The sequence below is a fragment of the Nipponia nippon genome, unplaced genomic scaffold, assembly GCF_047370975.1.
Source record: "Nipponia nippon isolate SJK-2023a ecotype South Korea unplaced genomic scaffold, ASM4737097v1 scaffold_1, whole genome shotgun sequence".
Lineage (NCBI taxonomy): Eukaryota > Metazoa > Chordata > Aves > Pelecaniformes > Threskiornithidae > Nipponia > Nipponia nippon.
In genome coordinates, this window is record NW_028262290.1 from 76,180,369 (window position 1) to 76,200,849 (window position 20,481).

Genomic DNA, 20,481 nt, shown 5'->3' on the forward strand with positions numbered 1-20,481 from the left:
GCCTCGTTCCACAGGCCGCAGAGCTGCGGGCAGGGAGGGCCCCCCGGCCCCCCTCCCGGCCCCCCAACCCTCCTCCTCCACCGCCTCCGGGGGCCAGGCCCGGCCGGCAGAGGGCGGCCACGGCTGGGCCGCACGGCGGAGCCCGAGTCGGTGGGGTCTGGCGGCCCTGCGTTGAACATGCGAGGGTTTGGGTTTGTTTTTTTTTCCCTTTTCTCTTTCTTGGTTTGCTTTGCTTTGTTCTATGGCGGCAACCCATCACGGCTGCGCCCTGGGCCTCGTCTCCTGTAAAAGAGCAGTACAACAGCTCTACGCGAAGGTCGGGTGCCCGCCAGCCTCCCTCGGGGCCCTGCCTGCAAATGGCGGCGCGGGCTAAGGGCTGGCGGTGCCGCCCGGGGCGAGGCCGACCGCGACGGCAGCGGGGTGCCCGTCCCCGCCCGTCCCCTCCTGTCCCGTCCCGTCCCGTCCCGTCCCCCGCCAAGGGGAGCACGCCTGTGGTGTGCGAGCTTGAGGCCTTCGCCTCTCGGCAGTGCCGGGGCGGCCGCAGCAGCCGGCAGCCGCACCCCGCCCCTGAGGCGGCGGGAGCCGCCGCCAGCCAGGCCCTGGGTGCGGCGAGGGCCGCCGCTGCCCCGGGGGTCTGGCTTTGGTGTGTCCTTCGTTGCGCCGCTTGCTTTATACTGTGAACCGCCAGCCATCTCCGTTACATAGATGTCTGCATCAACGTGATGCCTGGCTTCACACCGGCAGGGGCAGGATCTGCCGGGGCCGCTGGCTCTCTCTTGCACGTCTCGCTGGCACCCACTGCGTTTTCACTTGAGCAAGGCTCTGTGAGTAAGTGAGAAGTCCCATGTCCTTCCCATCCTAACGCCTGGGAACTGCCGCTGAGTGAATTCACAGGTTGTCTTTTTTTTCCCTCGTTGAGAAAGAATGACTGATAAAGCTAATGAACACAGTGCTACACGTGGTTAATGATTAACAAAAAAGTGCAGGACAAGCAGGGTAGCAATGAAGACCAGATAGTTACTGAAAAAGCCCTAGAAATTTCCTGAGATAAAAATTCCTTGGCTGCTTCTGGTGACCTCTTCCTCACAAGACGGGAAGAGTATAAGAGAAAATATCTGTTTCCAAAGTACCTGGAAAACAAGTGAAATCTCCAAACAGGTAAGGATAAACTCACTAAAGCCTGAAAGTGAAATTACCTCTGTACTTCACCAAATAATCCGATCGACAAGTCCGCATAATTTGTTAAGTATTATGCTAGTGAGCATTTAGAAATGCAGCATAATGTGCTAAACATAATTCTATTTTAATTGATATGTGCTTAAGCCAATTTTGTTGATTGAGATAGTCAAGAGTTCACGAAGTATTTTAAAATCAAAACTTTGCAATTCACAACATTTTTAAGAGACTCTCTTCTTAGCTGCTTCTAAAAATTGACTTGAGGGCACTGCTGGTAAAGCGAAGCAGTCTGGAGGGATGGCAGTACCTCTGAATGATGGCATACTGGGGAATCTAGGAGCAGAATCCCAGCCGACAAGGGGATTTTATTAACCTTTCCAAATTTGGTCATGAAAAAAGTTCTTATTTGTTTGAAAATTCAGTTCTCCTGTTCCTGTAGCTTGGTTTCATTGTAAGTGTGTCACATTGGGCTTGTCCTGTTGTAGAGGTCCTGTTTGTGGAACAGGAACTGGAGCCGTCCCCATACAATGACATTATGATTTTATGTGTGGCTAAATCTAGAACAGCAAAAATTATTTTGATACTGGTGGGGTTCAGGGAGCAAGAAGATGATGAAATTGGAACTACTGTTCATAGAGAGATAGTTGGAAAAGGAAAGGGGCAGAAAATGACAATTTCTACCATTTACCATTTGTGTTACATAAATTCACCATTTATGTCAATGCTAAATAAAAGGGGAAAAAAAAAAGAATAGATACCCTAATGAAAGTGTGATGAAAAACAAGTTTCCAGTATAACTGTGAGGCGTACTGAAAGGTTTCCTCAGGAGAGTGACACTTGGGGGAAGAGCATCCTGGAAGCCTGACATTCAATGTGTGCACACACACGCACATCCCCCTGCCCAGTAACGCAGACTAAAAGCAAAGTGGGGAAACTGGAATGTCTGTTGCATGAATAGGGGATTTACTGAGACCAAGGGGGTGGACTGTCGATTTTTAATTATGCAACTATGTCCTTTCTGCACACATAATGGGGTAAAACTGTTGCTTCACTGGTAACACAGACTGCCATCTCTCCTATCTGTCCCATACTGTGAAGTTACCAGAGTGAAACAGCAGCACTGGGGTAGGTGGGAGTTTCATCTGTTTGTCTGTTTAGAAGATAATATAAAAGCTCTGCTAACAAAGAGGTTGCTGAAAGTTCTGCTGCTGGAGAACGGTGGGGGTTAAGTAAGGAGACGGCACAGGACAGTTTTCAAACGTGGCTGCAAGCTGGCACGTTAATCTTGTGACAGTGCAGAAAACTTGAGATGTATTTTGCCTTCCCCCTTTACTAGTCAGCTGGCTTCTGTTGAACTTTGTTTCATGGGAAGTGTGCAGAGCCAAGGCAAGTAGGTACCCAAGGGCATGGGTAATGACATTTGAGACGGTGAGTTGTTACACTGTGGTGGAAAAATTGCTAAAGCTTTTCTAAAGTTGTCAGAGAGTTTCTTTGGATGGTCAATTGATACACATTCCTGGGAAATTTCCCTGTTGCTTCAGTCTTTCCCATATTCTCCCTTTACTCTATGTTTCTTACTCTGTTCCTTCCATTATACATCAAAAAGTGGTCACTTCATTCTTCTGAAGCACCAAAAATGATATATTTCTTTTTCAATCACAGATAAGATATTGTCATGCATGAGTGGTTAGGCTGCTCAAAGAATCACCATCAAAGATATTTGCAAATAGTGATTTTAATAGAAATCTTATTATAAAAGTGTGAGTCAACAGAGTTCACTCATCCGTGACACATATGTGTATATAAATATATGGCCAACAGTATTTTGTAATACCATCATTTCTAAGTGAAAAAAATTAGTCCAACCTATACAACAAACACAATTTACTTCCACTGTATCCTAATGTTGTGATTTAACCCCAGCCGGCAACTAAGCCCCACACAGCCGCTCGCTCACTCCCCCCCGGTGGGATGGGGGAGAGAATCAGAAGGGTAAAAGTGAGAGAACTCGGGGGTTGAGATAAAGACAGTTTAATAGGTAAAGCAAAAGCCGCGCGCACAAGCAAAGCAAAACAAGGAATTCATTCACTGCTTCCCATGGGCAGGCAGGTGTTCAGCCATCTCCAGGAAAGCAGGGCTCCATCACGCGTAACGGTTACTTGGGAAGACAAACGCCATCACTCCAAGTATCTCCCCCTTCCTTCTCCTTCCCCCAGCTTTATCTGCTGAGCATGACGTCATATGGTGTGGAATATCCCTTGGGTCAGCTGGGGTCAGCTGTCCCGGCTGTGTCCCCTCCCAGCTTTTTGTGCACCCCCAGCCTGCTCGCTGGTGGGGTGGGGTGAGGAGCAGAAAAGGCCCTGACTCCATGTAAGCGCTGCCCAGCAGTAACAAAAACATCCCTGTGTTACCAACACTGTTTTCAGCACAAATCCAAACCATAGCCCCATACTAGCTACTGTGAAGAAAATTAACTCCATCCCAGCCAAAACCAGCACGCCTAATCACAATCCTGTTATTCAGCTCAACTAAAAGTCCATTGCCTCTGCATGTACACAGGCCTCCCGTGTTCCTCCGATGAGTGTCCTCCCATCTGACCAGTGCTCGTGCACGTTACATGGTTTATCTCTTTGCAAATATATCTTTCCTGTAGAAAACGTTTTGAATGCAACAACTGTTTTGTTGTACATTTTTCACCTTCTTTCTTGATCCTGTGGACATTGTATCTCCACCTGTTCACAAACAAACAGGAGAAGAGGTCTTATGGTAGACAGCCATTACTTGAAAGGTAAATTGGGATTTTAGTGTTAGTTTCTTTGTCAGAGAGTTGGCAAGAGCATTGTACACTTAAAAGGTTGCTCTTACAGTTTACTGCTACATAATACATACAGCCTATCTTTACAAGACTGGATATGAAGCAGAGAGGTTAGGAAGGTTTTGAAGTGGTGTGAACAAAGATAAGGTGGCAAGGTTTCAGTCAGTTTCAGGGTATAAAGAGACAGGACTTGGGACTCTTCTGATCTTAACACTGGAGACAATTGAAGCCATAATAGCAGTAACCCTGCATTCCAGTAGAAGCTGGGATATGTATAACCCTAAGTGAGGGTTATTATCAGCATTTCAGAGTGTCAAGCCAGTCTTGCCAAACTTGGGTTTGTGACGTTCCTTATGCTTCAGAAAATTGTTTTTCTTATATACCAAGTACCATCTACTGTCTGATTGCTAGGGTAACATCAAGCACTGATGTTAGCAATACTGTCATGTAATTTGGAGTTCGAGGGATACAGTAACATCTTAAAATGCATAGAAGGATGCTACAAAAAGGAAGGGAATAATCTCTTCCTGCTTTGTGGACAGGATGTAAAGTAACAGGCTAAAACTGGTGGAAAAGAGATCCTAGAAAAAAAATGCACTGGAGCGTATTGTTTAGGAAGGCTAGAGATTCAGTATCAGAGCAATGCTACTGTTAAGTTGCTTGTAACACCTGCCCGTGTTTTGCCCTCATTTGCACTCAGTTGTGCTGTTGACAACTGCTTCATTTAAACGAAAAAACCTCCCAGATTTTAGATTTTCTTTTCTCTGACACATGGCAGTGCAGGTACAGTTATGTGACATAACAGGAAGCAAGCATCATTACTATGACTACCTAGTCATGTAAAAAAGCGAGATGGGAAATTACAGAAATATTACATATGGTACTTTCTGCTTTTAAAAACAATCTGAGCTCAGAAAATGAGAAAGGATCCAGCTACTCGTAGAATGAGGTATATGAATGTCAAAGTGAATATACATTTCCAGATACCTTGGACAGGCTGAAGGCTGCTGAAATGGCAGCATTCTGGGGACGTGGCTGGCAGACACCTTTCCATCTCAGACACTACCGTAAAGGAACTGGTCTTCCAGTGGGGCTCATGTTGTCCCTTTCTGTGCTGTTCCTTTAAAGGGAGGGAGAGAGAATGAATGCAAAGGATTTAGGAGGAGGTGACATTTCTTTAACGGCATCCTGCGGGTGCATTATCTTGCAGAGACCTTTTTCTTTGTATCTCACTCTGATTAGCACATTTCTTTGTGCAGTTTTAAAATGCTTGGACAGTTTTCCCTGAAGAAATGCATGTGCCTTCCAGCAGTTTTAAATTACTCTTGATATGTTTGATATCCTTATAAATCTGCAAACCCATCAGAATCTTGCTGAGTTCTTGACTGCAGTGCTTCCTGTGGTAATTGTATTTTCTGCAGTTTTAACCACACATCATGTGAAAAAGTGTTTCCTTCTGTCTGTTTTTAATCTGCTATCTTTTAATTTCACACAGTAGTCCCTCTTGGGCTTTTGAAATTTGAAAACCAGAAAGAAGTTCTTTATCTTCTGCCTTTCCTCTTTCTTTTCCTTATCCTTTCCTTGGCTTCCCTCATGTTGTTCTGTTTTCAAAGCTAACCAGGCCCGCTCATTTGAATCTTCCCTAGAGGAGGGGGTAAGTGCCTTTGAAGAGAAATCTTCTCTTAAACTCCAGCAGGGCAGTGAAGTCGTTTTGAAAATGAAAATCTGAGAGAATATTGAACATTCCAGAACTGTTCCAACAGTTGATCAAAAGTCACTAGAATATTTTTCATATAGTTCACCAACTTGCTCTTAGCAGATCCAAACTTCTTGCTATTCTTGATCATGCTACTTATTAAACAGAGATTTTCATTCAACAGTGCCACCAAGGTTGCTTAGACTAAGTCCATCCGTTTGGCCCTTAAGGTTTTTGGAGGCTTAATTCCACCCTCCCTCTGTATGTTATGTTACTTCAGAATTAACGTTACTCCGGACTGACTATTCAACATGTGAGGTTCGTAGCTCTCCGCCCCAGCTCCTGTGGCTGCATCTTTAACAGGAAAAAAAGGGGGTGGGATGATGTCCTTTCACTGCAGGCTGTCATATGTTTCCTAATGAAAACAAAAGCCCCCAGGTGATGCGGCTTTCATGTATTTTAGGCAGCCGACATAGAGGATGTCTACCAGACCTCCTCAGCAGGTGCTGTGATTGAGATGGGACATGCAAAGACCAGGGCAGGAGGAAGACTCACTGTAGTGATGGCTAGTGACGGGTCTGAGACGGGAGATGATGAGTAAGCCTGTGCTGTAATAAAAGATAAACTAACATCTAAGAGAACTTGTGGGAGAGAAAGAGGAATAGTGTGTGTATCTTTTGGCCGCGGCTATTGACACCTACTCAAGGAGTTCCATCAGGTGACAGTATTTTCTGCCCAAGCCTAGAAGACCAGTTAATTTTACCGAATTTGCATAGGAAGTGGGAACACCCAGGGAGCAAAAGAATGGATCTTTGTGTCGTGGTTTAACCCCAGCCAGCAACTAAGCACCACACAGCCGCTCGCTCACTCCCCCCGCCGCCCCCCCCCCCCCCCCCCCGTGGGATGGGGGAGAGAATCGGAAGAGTAAAAGTGAGAAAACTCACGGGCTGAGATAAAGACAGTTTAATGGGTAAAGCAAAAGCTGCGCACACAAGCAAAGCAAAGCAAGGAATTCATTCACTGCTTCCCGTCGGCAGGCAGGTGTTCAGCCATCCCCAGGAAAGCAGGGCTCCATCACGCGTAACGGTTACTTGGGAAGACAAACACCATCACGCCCAATGTCCCCCCCTTCCTCCTTCTTCCCCCAGCTTATGTGCTGAGCATGATGTCATATGGTATGGAATAGTCCTTTGGCCAGTCTGGGTCAGCTGTCCTAGCTGTGCTCCCTCCCAGCTTCTTCTGCACCTGGCAGAGCAAGAGAAGCTGAAAAGTCCTTGATTGGTGTAAACTCTGCTCAGCAAGAACCAAAACATCAGTGTGTTATCAACATTATTCTCATCCTAAATCCAAAACACAGCACTGTACCAGCTACTAAGAAGAAAACTAACTCTATCCCAGCTGAAACCAGGACATTTGGAAAGAAAGAAATGATGACTAGAGAATATCTTTCTGAGACACCTGTCATGAAAGGTAGAAACTAGGAAGGTGTTAACAATGTCTTCCTATTAAATATTAAGAGGTTAATAATTAAAAGCATCCTATTGATGATCTAAATCTGAGGGGGAAAAACCCTCATCTCAGTAAGGTTCCAAAATAATGTGTAAATAAAATTTAATGTTACAGCGCAGGTGCAGAGGAAAGACTTGAGTTTAGAGAAATAGCTTGGAAATCTCTGTATGACTATACTTAACGCCATTTAGTATCAAGGGCCAATGATAAACTGGGGTATACAGTCAAACTTGGTAACAAATGTAGCTGCAGAATTATCATTGCCCAGGAATACAAGTCCTGAAATCAGATACATGTTTTGGTATTCATTCATTCGTTCGTTCCCCTTAATTAACCAATTCAACTGATTAATTCAAATTAATGAATTAAGTAACAGAAAACATTTGGAAATAGAGATTTGGAAATAGAAATTACAAATAGTATTTTGGAAAGCTTTGTAAAGAATAACAGCATAAGCGTAGCTTTAAGGAATGTGCATACTCAAACAGAAAACCTCTCGCACCCCAACCAGAGCGCGAGTCCAGGCATCCCCGGGCAGTGGCCAGCTCGCAGCAGGGCCCTGCCGCCGTCCTGAGTGGTTTCCCCAGTGGCCACGGGGCCTGAGCCAGCAGAAAAACCAGCCAGCTCTAACTGGGTGCACACGTCCACATGCCCCCATGTTTTTCCTTTCTTTCTGTTTTTTAGCATTTTGATCGTTTTTCTTCTGGCATAATCTTCTGTTTCTTCAGTATTCTTCTTCCTCCAGGGAAATGTATATTTCGCGTTGGCATCTGTCCCTAGAAGCCTTCTTTTTGTCATGTCCTAGAAATTATTTGCTTATTTAGTGGTACCTTCCCTGTCATGTTTGTTGAGGATAATGGCATGCTACCGTACAGCCTTTGCTCAGGTGGGTGTGTAAACACAGGCTTATACACGCTAAGCTCCTGCTACAAGATCTTTCCAGGCTCGCAGAAGTCCTTTATTTGCTGGTTGCTAACACGACAGGTGCTTCACGCTCCCTCTCCTCTTTTCTGTCACCTTGCACGTGCCAGAGTTTTTTCTTGGCACTGCTGACTGGGACGACGACTCGTCCCCTCGCGTGCCTGCCTTGCCAGCTTTTAAATGGGCCCACTTAAATTGCGCCGTTACCTGGAGCTACCTGGAGACCAGGTAGGCAGGGGTTGACTCCTGAGTAAGCATTGCAGGCGCACGGTTCTGAGGCCTGCCACGCCTGCCGGCTCGGTGCCTTCTTGTGCCAGGCTGCTGAGAAGAACGTTTGCGGCGATGCAAAGTTTACATCCAAAAAATAAACCCCAGAGCCTTACCAATGTGTTTTGTGCTAATGAAAGATAAGACACGCCAAAAAAGAGCATACGTTATGATGATTATATGCAAGCGTAAGGATCTCTGCAGCTGCATCAGCAGCGTAGCTAGTTATAAGGCTGATCTCAGCAACGTCTGCCCACGGCACACAGCTTTGGTGTGAATCCGTGCCCTGGGTTGTTCTTACGCCTGCCTCTACCTCCTCCTCGTCAAGGTTATTGAGGCATGTTTCTATTGTACATCCTAATGAGTATGCTCCTGGCTTTGGGTGATTTCCTTTCTAGCGCTGTCCAAGCACCTGAAACAGAGACATACTTTTTACTCCTTTGATCTTCCTTTTTAAAAAAAGCTTTTTTTCCCATTACAGTAATTTGTTACCGTGTTGAATGTTGTTCTGTTCAGCCCAGTAATTACTTAACTGTGTACTAATCCCTAAATGACTTTAAGATCGAGTGGTGAACTACTCATTTGCTACAACTGTGGCTTCCTCATGTTTCCTTCCAAGGTTAAAAAAAGGAAAAAGGAAAAATCTCAGTCTTTGTTGCTACAACTTTTTCTTTATTTTGGAGGTTCCTTTGGGCAACATTGTTCTAATTTTTCAAGAGCAGATTTCTTAATCTTTTTAATATATATTTCTTAAGCATACATTAAGCATACAGGGAAGCCACTGTTATTAATCTTACAAAATAAAAGACTTTATTACAGATCAGCAAGTACTCTCTGTTAGCACCTTCTTTCTCACCTGTTCTTATTTATCCTGCTGTTGAAAATGGCTGTTAAAAAACACGTTTTAGTTACCTTTGTATTTAGAAAATCATCCCTAGCTCTGATGTTGCATTGCTTTTGAAATTTAAAATGATCTCAGTGCTCTGCAGGTTCTGTGATGGACCTATTGGCTTGTTTGTGCTGTCTTACTAGGAAAGGCATATTCAGACGCCTTGGATTTATCTTGCTCGTTCCTAGCAGAAAGGGTAGCCTCCACAGCCTCATTCTTACAAAGAACCTGTGATGGAGGCTATTTGCTGCACATTGCTCTGAAGTATTTACTTTCAGTGTATGTATGTTTGGCATATAAAATGCAAAAATTTGTGTGAAGAAGGATGATGGCTGTTCTGAAGCTTTGAACGTTCTTACATCGCGGTATTACAACATTATGACATTGCAGAGAGTATTGGCTCTAATAGAGCTGACCTTGCCACCACGCACTGATTTGTCCTCTTTTTGCAGTTTCTACTGCTCAGCACTACTCCCCGTTAGACGTTAATCCAGGACTTGTTTTCCGAAGAGGATTGGTCTTTTGAAAAAATACAGTTCCTACAGACTACTGGTAGTTCCTTTAACAACAGAAGCCTCTGATAAGTAGTGAAGATGCTTTCAAATTACCAAGATGACGCATCAAAATTTGTTGTATCCGAAGGAGCGTAAAACATCCTTTTGCTCAAGGAAAGTACCTCTAAAAGGAAACCAGAAGGAAAAGAGAACAAACGTAGACCTAGGAGCACCAATCGTTTATTTGAAAAGCAGCAGGAAGGTTATCTTTTCAGCCAAAGAGGAAATGGTATGAATATAAGTGGCTCATTCAATAGGTATCTAACAGGACAAACACAGAGAGAAATATGAAACGGGTAGTGCTAGATGATGGAGTGTAGCTGAGCTGTGAGTACAGAAGTTGTGTCCTCTGCTGTAATTTGTACGTTACTCTCTGCTTCACTGCACAGTGCCTCTACACTCCCAGCTCAATCCCAATCCCTATATTCAGCCCATTTTCCCTGGAAAAAAAGAATTACATTTAGATGCCTGAGGAGGATGTGAATACAGCTTCATTGTGAGAAACCCCACGGCTCCCACCTGTCTCTATTCCAAATTCACCAGGCAGAGCCGTAGCGAATGTTTTGAGTCTGAACACATGTTCGGGACCCCTTACTCCCCAGTCTTCTTCCACATGCTCGTTGAGGATGCTTCTGGTCACCTTGCCATCGCAGTTTTACAGCTTGTCTTCCTGGGTAGCAGCAGTTCCAGCCAGCAGAGCTATAAGCTGCAGAGCTGAGGAGAAGGGCATTGTCTTGAGGCTCCAGAGATACTGTTGGGCTTTTGGTGACAGCTTGCTACCCTAGGATTGGTAGAAACCAACTGGTTTTGGTAGGTATCCATTGGATATATACGACTGCTTCTCATGCTTTTGCAGCGAATAGGAAGTGTCTTCCTTTGTAAGGAGGCCCTGTAATTCATCCCTTGTTTAACATCACATTGAGATGTTTGCTTTATCTTCGCAATGTTGCAGGCTTGGAAGGTGCTTGACATGCATTGTACTTGCAGCTGAAGAATCTTGAGCTAAGCTTTATTTTTTTATACAGGAGACTAATTGCTCCAATGATTTTCCTTGAAGACTGCAGTAACATAACATGTAGGCTAGTGACCTGCGTTGTATGAGCTTATTTTTGTGTAAGACACAGTAAATAATAAATCATGATTTTGAGGAAAGGTTAGACAAACTCTGCCAGAGTGTGGGTGGGGAGGTGCTGCCACGTTAAACCTGGCCTAGGTTTAGGCCATTTGGATTCCAAATGGAGCTGGAGCCAAATGTGGTGACACAGAAAAACAAGCTGGAAGAGAACAACCCTTCCCGGCAAAATACTGAATGGAAGCTGCCCCTGAGGACATACCCTGCCCTGACTTGCACGGCGTACGGCAAAGACTTGCATTTGTGCTTGAAAGCAAGAACTTGAACTAAGGCCTCTGAGCACAAAGGTAATGAACGCGTCGGACTATCCTTCTTGTTTAGCTGCCTGTCTCCTGCAGTCACATGTAAATCCTGTCTAAGCGAGAGCCTGCCTCTCCTAATGATGATGTGGAAGCTGTGATTATCTGAGGTGTGGAAGTGAACAGTATCATAAGGAGGACAGATGGCAGGCAGTTCTGAGCGGGGGTACGGCTGGCTGCGCTGGGGTGAAGCTCCCTGCAGCAGCTTAAGCTGTTCTCTTTCCTGGCTGGCTGTTTTGCCTCCTAGCTGGAGATGCTTGCCCTTCTGAGGGAGCTAGCAGGATGGAGCGTGTGAACACTTGGTGGCTCTGTCACCCAATGCTACAGGGACAGGCAGGTTCTTTTAGGGATCCTTGGTAGAAAGAGGACTGGCCGCAGGGTTGTAGTTACCGTTCGAGCTTTATTATTACATAAAATATTTAATTATCAGCATAGCTTCTTGCTATCTACAGTTTCTAGCATTTCGTGTAGCTTATTGTTGCACAAAGATTTTATCAATTACCATACTTTCAGTTAAGCAAAATTTCTGGTAATCAGGATAGCTTTCTTACTCTCTGGAGTCTTTAGTTACCTAGGCTTTCAGTCACCTGGACCCTCTGCAGACCGGGTCAGATTCTTAATAATCAGTGCATGACACAGTAATCATAATCTGGACTCAGACTTCACCCAAAAGAACATGAGCCACTCAGTCAGTCTTCAGAGGAAGGAAACAACGGTGGATGCGTCCCGGAGCACTGGGGCACCACGGGTTTTGCTGTCCAGCAGTAGGACTTGCAGCTGCTTGATTGCATAGGCAATATCTCGCGTGCTGTCACACTTTTCTGTTCCATAACGGGTGTCACCACACCCTGGCAGCAATGCTCCGTGGGCAAATAGTCTTGTCACAATCCTGACAGGGGCTCTGGCTGTTCTCTAACGCGGGTCGTCACATCTTGGTGACAACCACGGCGTCGGAAAGGGGAGGAGAGCTGGAGGTGATACGTGATCAGCGCGCTTATGTGTTGTGGCCGTTTCTCTTAGGAAATGGCGTTGGTTATGCTAACCGTATTACCAGGAGTCAGGAGCAGGGCGTACCGGTCCCATGGCTCCAGTGGAAAGCCTCTCATCTTAGTGTAAATGCATCTTCCTCAGCAAAAACCATGCACTGCACTCAAGCAGCTGAGGCGTGTACGTGTATCACTGCCACCTCCGAGGCAGAGGCAAGAACCCACAGCAGAAGGTGGCAAACAGGACCTTACTCGTCGCTTCAGCCGTGGATGTGTGTCCGTGACCAGTGAGACCTGTGGATGTGGAAGATTCAGCTCCCGCTCCGTTCTCCAGAGCCCTGCGTCTGTGACATGAGTAAAATCATTTCTCTTTCTTGGAGAAAGTCCGGGTACTTGGTAACTTTGATGTTAGGTTAAGCAGAAATTCTCTGGAAAATGGGCATTGGTCTTGTCTAGAAAGGTGCTCATGTTAGCACAGGACTGAAGGGGAGTCGGGCACCTTTGCAACAAAGCTGTCAGGGAGGAAGGGCGAGAAAGACCAGTGTGATCCCTTGCCGTAGCACTTGCTGCAATCTCAGACAACTGAGCACCAACTGCTCCTTATGAGGAGACTCCAGTGTTGTTCCCATCCCATAAAGAATGACTCGAGGCTCATATTGGTGGCAAATGCTCTTCCAAGCTCATCGCAAGCTTATTGCATGGTAGTGCGTGGTCCTCCTGACAATGCCGTAGTCACAGCCAGTGACAAAATGTCTTCTGGACCAAGCGTTACGTGATCTTTGATATCTTTGTAAACAGTGATCAAAACAAATCACGTAAGAACAAGCACTGCATTATGTTCCCTCCGTATCTCAAGCCAGCTTGCTCCTCATGCCTCACCCGGGTCTGTCTTTTCACCCGCACAGTGGACTATTCCATTCATAAACGAGCTGCTATAGATTGCTTTTCTGACACGAGGTCTTAATAGCACATTTAAGCCCTGATAGCGTTTCATCTCTGAGCCACAGCTTCCGTGAGGCTCACAGTGGTCAGTGCTTGAGGAAATTCTTTGTGTGAGCAATCTGTGGCTGGGTGAGTGCCCCGGCGGTGCCTACGCCCCTAGGTAAGCACATCTTCCCAGCTCACAGCAGAAGCTGTTCCTGTCTCGGTATTGGAAGAGCCTGCCTACTGTGCTTGCAGCCTGCTCGCACTGTCTCTGTGACTCTTCGCAGCCTGTCAGTTTTGCTGTTGACACTTTTGCAGTTCATCACAACCCCTCTCTTTTCTGTAGGCTTGCTGCCATAGGAGCAAAGTGCTTAGGCTGCCTCCAGCCAGCAAGCGGTACGTTAACTCCTCCAAAGCTGTGTGTTTGAGTCTGTGTCCGTGTTCGCTTTGTTAGCAGTTCCTTTTTGTCCTTTGGTTTACCTTCACATGTTCACACAGACAGCAATACGGAACTGAACAGGGAAAACAAGTCACACATCAAATATTCATGAGAGAGACGATAGATGCTTTCCCAGTTTGTCAGCTCTGTCTGAGATTCATCTCCTGGCTGATCTGTTGCAAAGTCTGCTTACGTTCTGCAGGAGACTTAGTTTTTATCCTTGTACGATGCAAGTAATCCATCTATTTGTGTCTGAAGGCTTTATTTAATTCTTGCTCTCTTCCAAAGGAAATGCACCCTCTGTTTTATCCAGGCAATCGTTAGGGGCACATTTCTGCTAAAATATTCTCTTCTGTCTTGTCTCCTCTTTATGGCTCGTGCAGATTTGGACCTCGTTTATGGAACATATAAGGACTTTTCATTCCAGTACATCTGAGCGACTCTCAGAGTTTTTTTTCTTGCCTTTTCCTTTTTGTAGACACTTTACTTTTCCATTACTGGTATTATTACGTTCACGGAAGAATACATTGGGGGAAAAAAAGACAAACAAAGACAGGGTTCTACTACTGCTTTTTTTTCTGAAGGAGCAGCAGCAAGGGAAGCAGGAAAAAGCAGGGAGGCTGCTGTTTGCAGCCTCCAAACAGCATCCTCAAACGACGGAAAAGGAGTAAACCAAATACTAAGCAGCAAACCCATGGTTTTTCTTATGCTTAGGCAACAGTGACTGCTCCTTTGACGCCAAATGTTGAAAACAGGCACAACCATTGGGCTAGTACGATTCCTAATTAATGGTTTCACGTTATTTTCTCAGTATCTAAGAAATTGCTGGTATCTGAGTCAATTTAAAGCCTTTCACATTATAGCTCAGGACAGGTTGGTTCAAATAATGTTAGGCTCAGTGATCTACAGCACAAACGCATCTCGACCAAATTTAGTAGCTATAGCCACAGTGGGAGGCCAGCACGAGATGAGTGTCACGCTATTCAGGTGAGGGAAGAATGAAGTTGGGAGTAAAGCCATCTAATCATAGCTGGACTGAAGGCTTGGGAAAACTGCCTTCTAATTTCTAATCTGCATTCTATGACGATGGAAGAGGTGAAAACCACTGGAAAGTGGGTACGAACCATTTAACTCCCTGTGCTTTGATCCGTGTCTGTGCACAGGGACTGGCAACGGGGCTGCAAGGCGACTGATAACACACTGTCTGCATGGTTCTCGGGTGCTGCGCTGGAGCCTCCTGTTCAAACACGTTATCTCTGCCGCCTTGTTTGCAAACGAAAGAGTTCAGCGATGGTAAGAAATTGGTACCATTGCTGCATGGGCACAGCACCGTTATATATCACCATCAGGGCAGCATACCTCCATGTGCAAAAACATGTCGAAGCCTGTCTCGTGTTAGCTGCGAATAATACGATCTGTTGGTTGCTTACCAACAAGCCCTGGCCTTTAAACCTTTTAGGATCCTCTGTTTTTTCTCACACACGGGTATCTTGGATTTGGGGACAGTTTGGCAGTAAAGGGGAGATCTCTGTTCGTGGTGTTTCAGCAGTAAGAGAAGACCTTCTCTGTGAAGGAGCCAGCACACTGAAAGGTCTGGAACAGACTTGCAGGGCCACAGCAGGTCTCACTTAGCCAGCACCTGTCACGGAAAACTTAATCGTCCGGCTTTTGTTCGCCACAGAAAGGTTCCGTTTAAGCAAAGCTCCGTGCGTTGCCAGCGGTTGATGAGGAGGATTATGAAAAGTAGTATGAGCCACAAGAATTATTAGAATTCTAGAGAGACGTGGGATACGCTTTTTAGGAGGGCATTTAATTCCCTTTTTCCATCTTGCCCGTTGTCCCTCTCACCCTTTCTTTCCCTTTTCTTCCCGAGAAATAAAATAAGTATGATTTTAATAGAAAATGCACTTATTGCCTGGTCACAGCAACTCGTATGGTAAGTTAAGCAGAAAGGTGAAAACACATCAGGTGACTTTGAGGTGGTATTTCAACACTCTGATTAAACCAGCATTTTAGTACTCCGGTCTTAATTTTAGTTTCAATTTTTAGTTTTCTTTGGAAGTTGTTTACCTTTTGCAAGCCATTTGGATGAAACGTTGAGGTTAGATTTGAGTTACCTGTATGTTTACTAGAGACATCTTCGGTTTCTGCATCTCTTATATCCTTACAACATACTTTGAATTTTCAGCCTTGTCAGCTGAATTCAGGGAGAAAGAAAAAATAGGAACAACCTCCAAAACACTTCTTTTCTTACGGGGTCCCCATTTGTCCGGGCTGTAATCCTGCGCACTCAGGAGCTGATCTGCGGTGGAAAACAGCTGAGAGCCAGCTGCAACTGACCCTGGGGTTTCTTGATGCTTCCAAGCTTACAGACTGATCGTTGCAGCAGACACAGCCCAAGAACTGAAAATGCAAGTCGAGCCATAGAGTAACATCCAGCACAACAAGCGCAATGAAAGCCGCAAGCCTATCTGTGGATTTTAGGTCCTGTGTTTTTCTGAACAGGCTCCTTCAGAATCAGGGCAGAGTTTTAATTGGCCTTGTATCATTCTAACAGCAAACACAGCCCTGAGAGGCTGAAAATATATGACAGCCAGAACTTTTTCCTCCTTCACAAAAAGGCTGCCTGTGATACTGCAGTGCAGCAGAGACCGGTCTGGGAGCCGTGGCTGTCCCAGATCTCCTGCCGCACTACCTGCCTATAAGCTGTTCAGGACTATGAAATGCTGACAGTAGTTTTTAAAACCAGCTTGAACTAAATAAAAATGACAGGCGGTTACCTGGAAAGAGAACTCTAGGAAATCTAGGAAAGAGAACTCCCCATAACACTTTTCTTTTAGAATAGGGAAAGAAATCCTGAACCTTTGCTCTTGCTTTTAAGTATACAGATGATGAAAGAGAGAAACTGGAAGAAGTTAAATACCGCATATCCCAGGACGTTAATCCCACGTGTATACCTGTTCAGCGCTTGCAGTCACTTGAGCGGTATTTCAACCCTATCTGTGTTTCTTGCATGAAAATAGCGTTTCACAGAAGTGGTTCAAAGCACTTGCTTTTACAGCCCCAGCCCCAGCAGAAATGTCCCGGAGCGCGTAGCGCAGACCGGGAGGATGTGATCGGACACTGTCAGGCTTGTAATGGAGTTCATGGAAGGCAACACACCCCACTGCACTTCACAGTTAACGTAGGCAATGGCCGCTTCTCCGTCAGATCAGTCTGCCTTTTGGGTAGCTTTTTTTGCTAAGTATGTTTTGGAGGAGGTGTGGGAGGAGGGGGAGATGCTGCTGCTGCTGCCTGTTCAATGCAAAGCGCGTGGCTGTGATAGGCTGAGGGGACGTGGATACTCTGCCTATATTTGCTGGCAGCTGCATCCTCTGCTCTTTATAGCTGTGACAGAGGAGCAAAGAAAGACAGTGAGGAGGACAGAGGAGAAGGAAAAGCCTTACCAACTGGCTGTAAGTAACATGCTTTGTCCTTAAAGATTTGTGGTTATTGCATTGAAGAAGGTACATTTGGATTAATGCAACAATTGGTTACTTAGAGTGGGAGCTCGGCTAATAAACAGCCAGCCTGTGTTATTATACGGATAATCCAGGATGCTCAAAAAGCATTTCTTTTTAGCCTAAGTTTGCACAATATAGTGTGCACCTCTCATATTGTATTTGCTTGTTTTTTCATATGATGTATGTCAGCTATAACTGTTTATGGATATTTATACAGAATCCCACGTATTGAAAAGATTATGTCTTGTCTTTCCATGTGCAACAGTTCTGAACAACCAAGCAGACTTTGAGAAATTCTCTGCCAAATATTTTGAGTAATAAAGTTTTCAAGATAAATTCAATGCATGACTTTTTAGGGTGAGGTTTTCCTCAGAAATAACCCTCTCCCATCACTATAATAAGACCTCAGAAGGGAAAATTACTAAGTTGCAGACTCTGTGCCAGTGACAGCAATGAATAAAACCAGCAACTTCTAACTGGAAAATGACATTTTAAAATGAAATGTGGGGCCTGTAACATATGCACCTAATTCTTGGCTTGTGCAAAGTTAGAAATAGAGAGTAGATCCAGCTCCTTTTTACTCATGCCGAAATAAAATTCACCCTACGGTCCTTATTCAGGCAATAGTCCTATTGCCAGTAGTAGAAGTTTAGCTTAACAGTAGCAACAGCTGCAAAAACCTTCAGCTTGTTGGGTTCAATAGCAGGAAGCCCTCATGGTTTCAGTGGTGTCACTGGGGCACCACGAGCCTTTCAGTGACATTATGTTCTGCAACAGTCAGTTAGCAGAATAGGAAGTGCACTTGTCTCATTTATTGGAAAGATACACAGTTATTACTTTTTTTGAGCCAATGCAGCTATCAGTTTAAGGTGCTGTTAATGCGTCTATGCATTCTTCCTTTCTGTATTCAATAATAGGAGCTGTTAAAAGATTTTATTATGTTAGCTGATTTTTATTTTACTTTGATGAACTGGAGACCAGGCACTCATAAAATTATACTACGCTGAATATACCTCTCTTCTAATTTCATTTCTTTTTCCTCTTTTTCCTCTTTCTCCCCTTTTTCCTTTTTTCCCTCTTTTTCTTCGTCATAACAAATTTCCTGGTAGTATTTAGATATCTTTTACGTTTATATTTAGTTAATGCAAAAAACAGATTCCAAAATTATAGACAATACTTTTTAACAGAAATAATGAATAAGCTGAATGTTATCTACATAAAATTATACCTATAAATGTATTTAATACTTAATTGCGCGTAAAGTGCTCATTTGTATGGTTCAGTTTCAAATAAAGTAGAAAATGGTTTGCAAATGAACATTACACTGAATATACAATCTAAAGACTAACAAGAGTTTTCGGTAACTTCACTAAGATAAAATGTTGCCATGTTCTAATTTCAGTGCACTGAGGTAGAAGGAGCAGTTCAAACAAAGCAGCAAACGATATGTCAACATTAGATTGTGTGGTGTACTTGTCCTGTGACAAATTCCAGCAAAATTAAAAAGCAAAGGTTTTATATATGAATAAAAAAAAATACATTGATATCATTTAAAGTTTAACATGATTGTTCTTGGTTTTACCTAAGGTTAAGAGCAAAACTCAATCTTCCCCAGTAAAGTAGGACTTGATCTGAAGAAGTATGCAGTGGTGACAATATCCATCGATTCTTGCTGGGAGCAAAAGTACTCAGACATAATATATGTTTGGTAAAATTGTATTTTATCGATCAGAGTGAGGCTGTTGGTGAATTTGAATATAAACTGTGCTTACAAAGTGATAGAGGTTGATAATTAGGCAGGGTGCCTCCTGAGAAGCTCAGCTCTCCTCACTTGGGGTTCATCTGGCAGATGTTGAATATGCTGAAATTCATTCTGGGAGGTGTGGGATCCCTGAGAGCATGAAGCCTTTATAACTCTTTATAGGTCTTCAAGAAAACAGACCACTATTAAATACTTAAGAGAGGGGCTCAGTTTCTCCGAAATTTCCATTTAGTTTCAGAAACTTGGCCTGCATTATTTTGCAATTGAAGTCACATCAACTTAAGTGGATATTTCAAGTACACACAGACTGTAACACTCCGCCCTTCAAAAAATAGGGATGCTCTCAAACAATGTTTTCATTTTAGACCCTAAGGGCTGAGTTGTCTGAGTATTTTCCATCTTAGAAAATCACATTCTGTATTTTTAAAACATACTGGCATAGAGGGAAGGTCTCTCTCTATGCATTGTGTTATTGCATTGTGCACGTGTTGTATATGCATGTGAGAGGTAGAAGAGAGAAATGTTCTGTACTGGTAGAGAGGTGAAATAATTTGCATTTTTATAGTACTAACTGGTAAGCATTACAATTGTCAGATATTCAGTCTACTGGATGTGGCTTCCATAGCAAATAATACTTTCAAGCAGATGAAGTGAAATCTGTAATGAACAGTTGAGGAAGAGAAAAAAATAGGGAGGAGAGTGTAAGTGGGTCTTGTCACTCACAGAAGAACAGATATAAAATAGGAGGTGAAAAGGAAAATTTAAATGACCACTGTGTTCCTGCAAGGAGTATGCCTTCACAGTTCCCTGTGAGATATGTGTATCACAGTAGGTAAGGAATTTTCAGGCAAGGACTTTTAGGAAAGAAGATGCATGGATACATAAAAACAGATAGATGTTAAGGTAGATTTTAATTTCTCAGCGTTGTCTTTGGGGGAAAGAAGAATTAAATACATTGCTTCAGATTGAAGCAGATTGATGTATTTCACTGGATTAAACTGAATTGAAAGTTCTTTAGAGGTTAACTAGATACTAGTTTATATCAGTTTCTAACACTGCAGCAACTGTGGCAGATTTGGTGTGGATGGTTCATCCTCCCATTCTTTACGCTTAAGCTTCCTAGTTCAATTACCTCTCCCATGCAAAACAGCGGGTTTCCCCTGTAATTAAATTCTTTATCCTGAATTTTGAGAATGCTATTGCAACAGTGATTTATGAGAGAAGTAGTGCAGCCAAAACAATGTTAGGGTGAACCAGTGGACCTCCAGCTCTTGGGAAGAACTATAACAAATAGTTCTATATTTTTTATATATTTTATATATAATTATTTATATATATTATTTGTTATAGCAAATAACAAATAAGATCTCAGCGATTATCTAAAATGTGTATTTTGTCAAACTGAGCTGACAAATTTCAGTACCATGGTCATAGGCTGAAACCACAGAATGTGTATCTGATGTTTAGATCTAAATTTGGTTTGCTTACCCTGATATCCAAAAAGAACTTTGTCCAAACTGCTAATAATAAAAATGACAATAAATTGTATCAGCATACTATATAGGAACAAGATGATGCAAATATTACTGGGAATAAAACATTTCAGATC

The 20,481-nt window shown here is 43.8% G+C and overlaps 1 protein-coding gene across 4 annotated transcripts in view; it reads left to right on the forward strand.

Annotated features, from left to right (window-relative positions):
• Window positions 1-1,042: 1,042 nt before the first annotated feature.
• Window positions 1,043-20,481, forward strand: part of LOC104017967 (aromatic-L-amino-acid decarboxylase-like) — a 73,174-nt gene continuing 53,735 nt past the window's right edge. For 3 of the 4 annotated variants that reach the window (XR_015705309.1, XM_087760093.1, XM_087760113.1), the window contains exon 1: window positions 1,043-1,158. The gene's annotated coding sequence lies outside the window, so the exon portion shown is untranslated. Of the gene's footprint in view, window positions 1,159-17,009; window positions 17,063-20,481 lie in introns of those variants that run through there. The other variant, XM_087760103.1, reaches the window with a different exon arrangement.